This window comes from Notothenia coriiceps, unplaced genomic scaffold (assembly GCF_000735185.1).
Source record: "Notothenia coriiceps isolate Sejong01 unplaced genomic scaffold, NC01 NC01_scaffold00022211, whole genome shotgun sequence".
NCBI classification, from domain to species: domain Eukaryota; kingdom Metazoa; phylum Chordata; class Actinopteri; order Perciformes; family Nototheniidae; genus Notothenia; species Notothenia coriiceps.
The window spans coordinates 67,279-74,436 of NW_011354912.1; the positions used below are offsets into that span (position 1 = coordinate 67,279).

Below are 7,158 nucleotides of genomic sequence, written 5' to 3' on the forward strand. Positions count from 1 at the left end.
CACACACACACACACACACACACACACACACACACACACACACACACACACACACACACACACACACACACACACACACACACACTGACACGAATACCTTGGAAAAGACCCCTGGCTTGTTCTAGCCTCTGAGGTGCTGATAAATCAGGGTGAGGTTGTGTGGTCTTTTTTTGATGCAGCACACAGTTGTAATCTTCACCTTTCACTTTCTGCCCACAATGCCCTGGGGCAGGGTGTGTGTGAGTCTGAGAGTGTGGCACAGAGAGAGAAAGCAGGGCGGAAGTAGGGGGTAGCTACAGAGCGAGGTTTCTATACTTTCTCTCACTCTTTCAATGTGTTAGTGCATTTTCAGGTGGGACGCAGAGGTGGGAAAAGAAAGGGTGTGTGTGTGTGAGTGAAAGATGGAGAGAGAGAAATGGTCTTGAGTTGCAAATGGGAAGAGGACCCGCTGCAGGATACCCTACAGGCAACTAATATACACACACACACACACACACACACACACACACACACACACACACACACACACACACACACACACACACACACACACAAATAGAGGGCGAGGGGGAGGGAATAGATAGAGAGGAAGGATTGAAGGCCTGGGGGCAAAACGCTTACCCCACCCGAGTGACTGACTGATACAGCTAATAAACTTTCATTTAAGCTAATGTTCTCTTCTTCCTGTTTCCTCCCTCCTTCCTTACCTTTTTTCTCTTTGCTCTCTATTTTCCACTCTTTATTTTTTCTGTCGTGCTCCAGAGGAAGGGTGAATCCGAGCAATCGATGCGGGCCGTCCACCAGCCGGAAGCCCAGTTGGCCCAACGAAACACCACTCAATCAGTCTGAGCAGCAACACAAAGGGGAGGCTGCTGGCGAGCACCAGAGGTACACACACACTCTCCACACACAGCAGCAGATCCTGGACCCAAACTCATTTCATAAATCATACAAACACCCCGTGCACCAGCAGTAAATGTTATTTACTGGGTTTTATATATCAAAACAAACCCCGACCAACAACACCAAGTATCGTCTTTAAAATAGCACAGGAAGCTCTCGCCTCCTCGCCACTGCCAGCCCTTCTATCTTTGAATACTCTAGGTGCTGTGCTAATTAAACTTTCAGACAAAGCAACTGCCGTGTTCCTCTGGTATTTATAGCAGCTCAATGGGCTTTGTCTGAGACCACATTTGGCTGACTGTGAACATGTGTGGTTACTCCTGTGCTGGATGCAGTATCAGTTGACAGTGGACATGCTCTGTGCAAAAGCTCTGCACCAAGTTGCTCTCACCATTTCGATTGCAGATGCAGTTTGAGTCTTTGTGCAGTGAGTGAATCTTAGGATGTGTGTGGTGGTTAGTGGTCGTCATGATGTGCGCCTTTGTGTCTTCAGTTAATCTGTTTTTAAGTGCGTGGTGCAAATGGGTTCCTTCTCTTTGTCAGCTAATCAGAAAAGGCTTTCTTTTCAAAAGACCAATACCTTGCTTCACACAATACAAACATTTGCCAGAAAAGTCTTTTAACATCATTGTCTAGAAAATATTTTTTTTTGTTTAAAGCTTTGCTGTTTTTCTCCCAGAGGTGAAAAGTGTTTTTTAGTGCTGCAATTAACAAACCCATGGTAGAGAAAATAGTGACATCATAATTTCCCAGACCCCAGAGTAATGTCTTCAAAGAGTTGTTTTGTTCTCCAGTCCAAAGCAGCCCAAAGCTACTCTATATACAATAATACATGAGAGAGAAAGTCAGAAACTTGAAGGGAAAACATCGGCTGCCAAGCGCCCTGGTGACACAGTGTGCCCAATTAAACCGATGTTCCCTTTGCATTGTAATAAAGTATTTATAGACACTGTACTCTACAGTAATGTTATCTGGTGTAACATCTTCATTAAAAGCTAATCTTGGCCATTTTAAAGTTCAACATTCTTTTTGTCAAAAGGGGGAGCTTAAACACAATTAACATTGATTTCCCACCTTAATCTGATAATAATTGGTTCTTCGAGACCCACCTCGTTCTACGATTGACTATGAGAGTCTAAACAACAACATCCTGAGCCTCACTTATTCAAATCATCTCTTCATGTGCCACAAGTCAGGATCCATTAAAACAGATTAGGCCTCAACGGACAATAATCCGCAGCAAATCAGGGTCATCAGATGGCAGGGACAGTCTGAGGAGAGTCCCTCTGCACATGCTCTCTGCGCAGAAGGACAGCGGAGGCGTGTTGTCAGGCCACTGGACGGCTCACTCCTGTCAAGGACCTTTGGTAGCTTTTGATACGTGAAGTGTTTGATCTGCTGAGTGCACTCAAGTTAAATCACCTTGCTGCCCTACGTTATCCACGGAACTACACCCTTGCTAATGATTCTTAAAGTAGAGAAGAGATCTCCTGGGTTTGAATAAATGTGGTTTTTTTTATGTACAGCATTTCTGCATATAGATTTCTTCCCTGCATCCTTCATGTTTAGCTCATGGCAACCTGAATCTATATCGGTGCAACCCTGCTGTTGGCTCATCTTTCTAAAAGTGTTGGCAAGTTTATTTATGTAGCTATTGAATCAAACATTGAAAGTATTAAAGGGGCATTTTAATGCAAATGTGCCTGTTTACTTCTTTTCACCCTCTGTCTAAAACCAGAGCCCAGTCGACTCTGATTGGTTAGCTGCCCAGCTCTGTTATGATTAGTGAACCGCTTGGAGATGTCCCGCCCCTTAGCCTATCACGTACAATGAGGTAGTAGCGCTTGCCAGTAGAAATGCGAGTGGTACGTAGTGATGTCACTATGTTCCTGAAGTAAACAAAGTAGTCCAATGGAGGCGTTTCAGACAGGGTGGGAGTGTCTGGGAGAAAACTCTGGGATTTCATTCTTTGCAGACCCTTTACATGCACACAAAACGCTGAACATCAACGCTGCTTCTCCATGTTTAGTTTTCACTCTGAGGTCAGAAAGCAAACAGTCCAAGACGACCTGAAGCACCTTGTACAAGTTTGCGAGGCAGACAGTCGTAGTTTTTTTTATAATAAGACAAGCAATAACAATAAATCCTACAGGCTAATCACCCGCTCGCCACTCTTCTTCTGTCCCGACCAAACCCAGAGCGATGCGGCATTACCTCGCTGCCGCCTTCAATTACGCCATTCATCATGCGTCTTATCTGCCTGCGGTTTGATTGAGTGTGCAATGGGTGGCGTCGCTAACATCGAAATCTCCACACCGACAAGTGTGTGTGTGTGTGTGTGTGTGTGTGTGTGTGTGTGTGTGTGTGTGTGTGTGTGTGTGTGTGTGTGTGTGTGTGTGTGTGTGTGTGTGTGTGTGTGTGTGTCAGATCTACAGGAGTGTATAAATCAAACCAGATGATCGTGCCCCCACTCTGATCCGCTCTGTCTCGGCGAGTACATTTCTCTTTCTCCCCCACCTATACTGTCCCTGTACTTCCTTCCTTACCTCCTTCCTTACCTCCTTCCCGCCCTCTTTCTCCCCTCCTCCTCCTCCTCCTCCTCCTCCTCTTCTTCTTCTCTGGAACAGATTTGTCTGGGGGCCCCTGTCTAATCTCCAGCAGTGCCGGGTGTTGAGAGACGGGCGACACATTTTAATAAGCAACTGGGCGCTGTAATTTAGCGGCCTGGGAGGGAGATTAGGCTGATTGATGCCGGGCTCGTCTAATGGTCCAGCCTACGGCTCCCGGCCCAAATTGGTGGTAATGAAAGTTTTGTGCAAATTGAGATGAAGGAAAATACGGCATCCTCCCATCTTCCCTCACTCTCTCTATCTTCATTCAATCGCTGTATTCCTCTCACTGTTTCCCTGTTCATTTTCTCCTCTGCTCTCAATCTTTTTGACAAGGTGCGTCTTTCTCTCCATCTCCGTCCCTCACATCCTCCCCTCTTTCTTTCCTTTATCTGTTTCCACTTCAGACTCTTTCTCCATCTTCCTGCTTCATGTCCACCACTCTTCGCCTCTTTACTAAAAATCGATTTGTCCCTCATCTGCTGCCTCTTTCTTCCTCCTACTGAGTCGCTTTCTGTCCTTATTTAACTCCATCTCCTAGGTTATTTTCTTTTACTCACACCCTCCTTTGCTCCCGCCCTGCTCTTTCTTGCGGGAGATTTATGTGTGTGTTTGTGTGTGTGTGTGTTTGTGCAGATGGGTCGGGAGGTGTCGTCTAAGTTGCTCCTGTGTTGTCAGGACAAATTGCATCTAGATGTAGAGAGAGATGGTGCGACAAGCTGATGAGTGTCCACTTCCACCTTTCCATGTGTCTGTTTCTCTTTCTCTTTCTCTCCCTTCTTTTTCTCTTCATCCAACCAAATCACTTTCAGATGGCCTGCCACTCTGTCAGACTCCTTCTGCCGTGCATTATTAGGCCGTGCAGATTCCCAGGCCACTTTTCAGAATAAAGCAAAAGCGTGTCAAGCTAGCAAACTCTGCCTTATTTCAGTTATTTGAAAGTGACTAATTTCAGAAAGTTAGACCAAGCAGAATTCTAGCTTAGTTATTTTACAGTTGGTTAGCTGATGAGCATTACTTTTAGCAGTTTTCTTTTAATTAAAAGCTTCTTGAAATGAGTGCAAGCTACAGAAACACACAATGTGTCAGTGGTGAAAGCAGTATTGAGATCCTGTACTTATATAACATTTTCCCTGTAAACATATTCTGTTTAAAGTAAGAATACTGCATTGAGAATGTACTGTAGTAAAAGTATGATCCGTAAAATGTACTAGGAGACAAGTAGTCCGAAAAGTGCAGAAAACATCTAAAAATTATAAAGAAATGAATGGAAATATTTAAAAGGAGAAGCAGCAATCTTCCCATTTGAGGAGCTGGATGTGTAAAAAAAACATCTTGCAAAACATCACATTTTAAAGGTCTTAGTTTTGGTTGTGTGTGTGAATATCAGAATCTATAAAGTAACTAATGCTTCATAGTAAATGTAGTGAAACATATTTATATTAATATTGCAGTGGAGTAGAAGTGTCTAGTGCTGGGGTGTCAAACTCAAGGCCCGGGGGCCAAATCCGGCCTGCGACTTCATTTTATGTGGCCCTTGAGAGCTTGCAAAGAATATAATATGTTTATTATACAGTTACATGCTGCTTTACAGAAGCACGTTGCCCATAAACTACATATCCCACAATGCATCTGAAATTTGACTTTTTCAAAATGTAATTTTTTCCCCCCAAAATGTCACTTTTTTTTCCTCCAGAATTTCGTTTTTCTTTTTAAATCATTTTGTGACATTCTTACTGAAGAGACTTGCAATTATTTGCCCTATACTTCCGCTTTGAGACGTAGTTAATTATGAAGTTATTACCCTATCCGATAATAATCCAATGCAGAGTAATATAAAACATTATTTTATATATATTAAATATTTGATATGTATTTTTATATAGTCTTAAAGTTACAACCGGCCCTTTGAGTGCAACCATAATGCTGATGTGGCCCGTGATGAAATTGAGTTTGACACCCCTGGTCTAGTGGCTTCAACATTGTCTTGTACTCCAGTACTCAAATGTACTTTCTTACTTTCCACCACTGCATTGTATCACCAGATACTCTGATGTTGAGGGGGCAGCACTGATCCAGTAATAGAAAAGGTCAGTAGGCTGTGTTACACTGAATTTCCAGGCTGTTGTAAAATACCCTGGGAATGGATGCAATAAGTAAACTTGCAGGAATTCCTTCCTCTCGAGGAGTTCCACTTGTGATGTGTGTAGTGCGTACATGATTGTGTGTATTTGCCGCATCTATACAGTCCCGTATTTCCCATTGTGAGCGGCTGTGTGTAAACCAGCTATCAGTCTCCCATTCACGACTGTCTTCAGGCCCTTTCAGTCCCTTTTCTCTTAACTCCCACACAGCTCTCTACTCCGGGTGTTTTATTTGACTTAAAAGACGATGCTGCCAAACTCGTCCTCCTCTCGCGCTGCTACATTGCACTGATATATCATTAATAGCTTCATTAGCATTATTCCCCCTCTGAAGTGCTTGTGTATGTAATTCAAGATACAGATGCTCACATCATTAAAAAGGCGTATATCCTGAATTGTATCTATGACAAAAGCGTAGGTGGTTAGCATGATATAATAAGAGAAAGGGAATGTGACATCATCAGCAACATGTCGGCCATCTTTGGATGATACCAAGGATCGCAACCTATTAACCTGTACGGCGAGCATAACCTTTTCACTTTAAACCTTTTTTAAATTGGCGGTAGGCACGTAGAGTTCCCAACAAAGTGTGTACACAGTCCCCCAAAAAAGGCCTCCTTTAAAGTTTCATAACTCACGTTGCACAACCAGTGTTATATTGTAATATCTGCTCAGCCTTTAAATGAGTGGCAACCGCCTGTGAGGTTTATCTTGGCGAGAGGCGGCCCTTGTTGATTGCTGCGGTCAGGATCCCAGACAACACAATGTAATCTCCGGCAACTGCCGAAACGCAGTGTGGTTAAAGAGCTGGTGTGGGTAATTTCACATTGGATGTGGCCTCTCTCCACAGGAGCTGTAAGGGCTTTGTTAGGTTCACACTCGGCTTGCCAGAGTGGTTTGTCAGAGCTGATTGTTTGTTTTTCTTGGGGGAGGAGAGAGGGGGGGGAGGTTTGTATGTTTTCAAGGGATGACGGAAACATGAAATGTGGCTTGGACCGTAAACTCGTGGGGATTCTGTGTTCCCCGGTTTCCTTTTGCAGCTTGTTTAAAATGTCCGGTGGTCAGGCGTGCAGTAATTTGGCAGTGTTCAGCACATTGCACAAGTGTTCATGCAGGCCAATGGCCTCGCTGTTTCTTGGAGAGGCAGAGCCATTTTAATAAATAAACCCTCAGGACTCTTAAGAACAATGAATAATGCTTGGCTGCTCCTTCTACCATTCTCCCTTTGCCTCACTGGATTTGATCTCGGCACAGTACGTTTAAATCTTTTTTTTTAAAGGTACGGAATCATTTTGATTATCTACCTCCCATGATGCAGGGTAGTAGTTGAGGGGCAATCTTCCAAGAAAGCGTATGAATAGCCTCTGTTTTCCGAATGCTCTCCTCCCACCTCGTAGTTTTATGGGAGATGATGCTGGGAGGTATTAAATGGGCTGACGGAGCGCTTTGATGTTCAACTTCCCCTTCATATGATAGCAGGATTGTATGGGCAGCAGAGGAGG

General features: G+C 43.9%; 1 long non-coding RNA gene across 2 annotated transcripts in view; it reads left to right on the forward strand.

Annotated features, from left to right (window-relative positions):
* The window catches only part of LOC104953829 (uncharacterized), a 71,901-nt gene that overhangs the window by 41,945 nt on the left and 22,798 nt on the right, over nucleotides 1–7,158 (forward strand). For both annotated transcript variants that reach the window (XR_799262.1, XR_799261.1), the window contains one exon: nucleotides 763–888. This is a non-coding gene — a long non-coding RNA (uncharacterized lncRNA). The remainder of the gene's footprint in view (nucleotides 1–762; nucleotides 889–7,158) is intronic.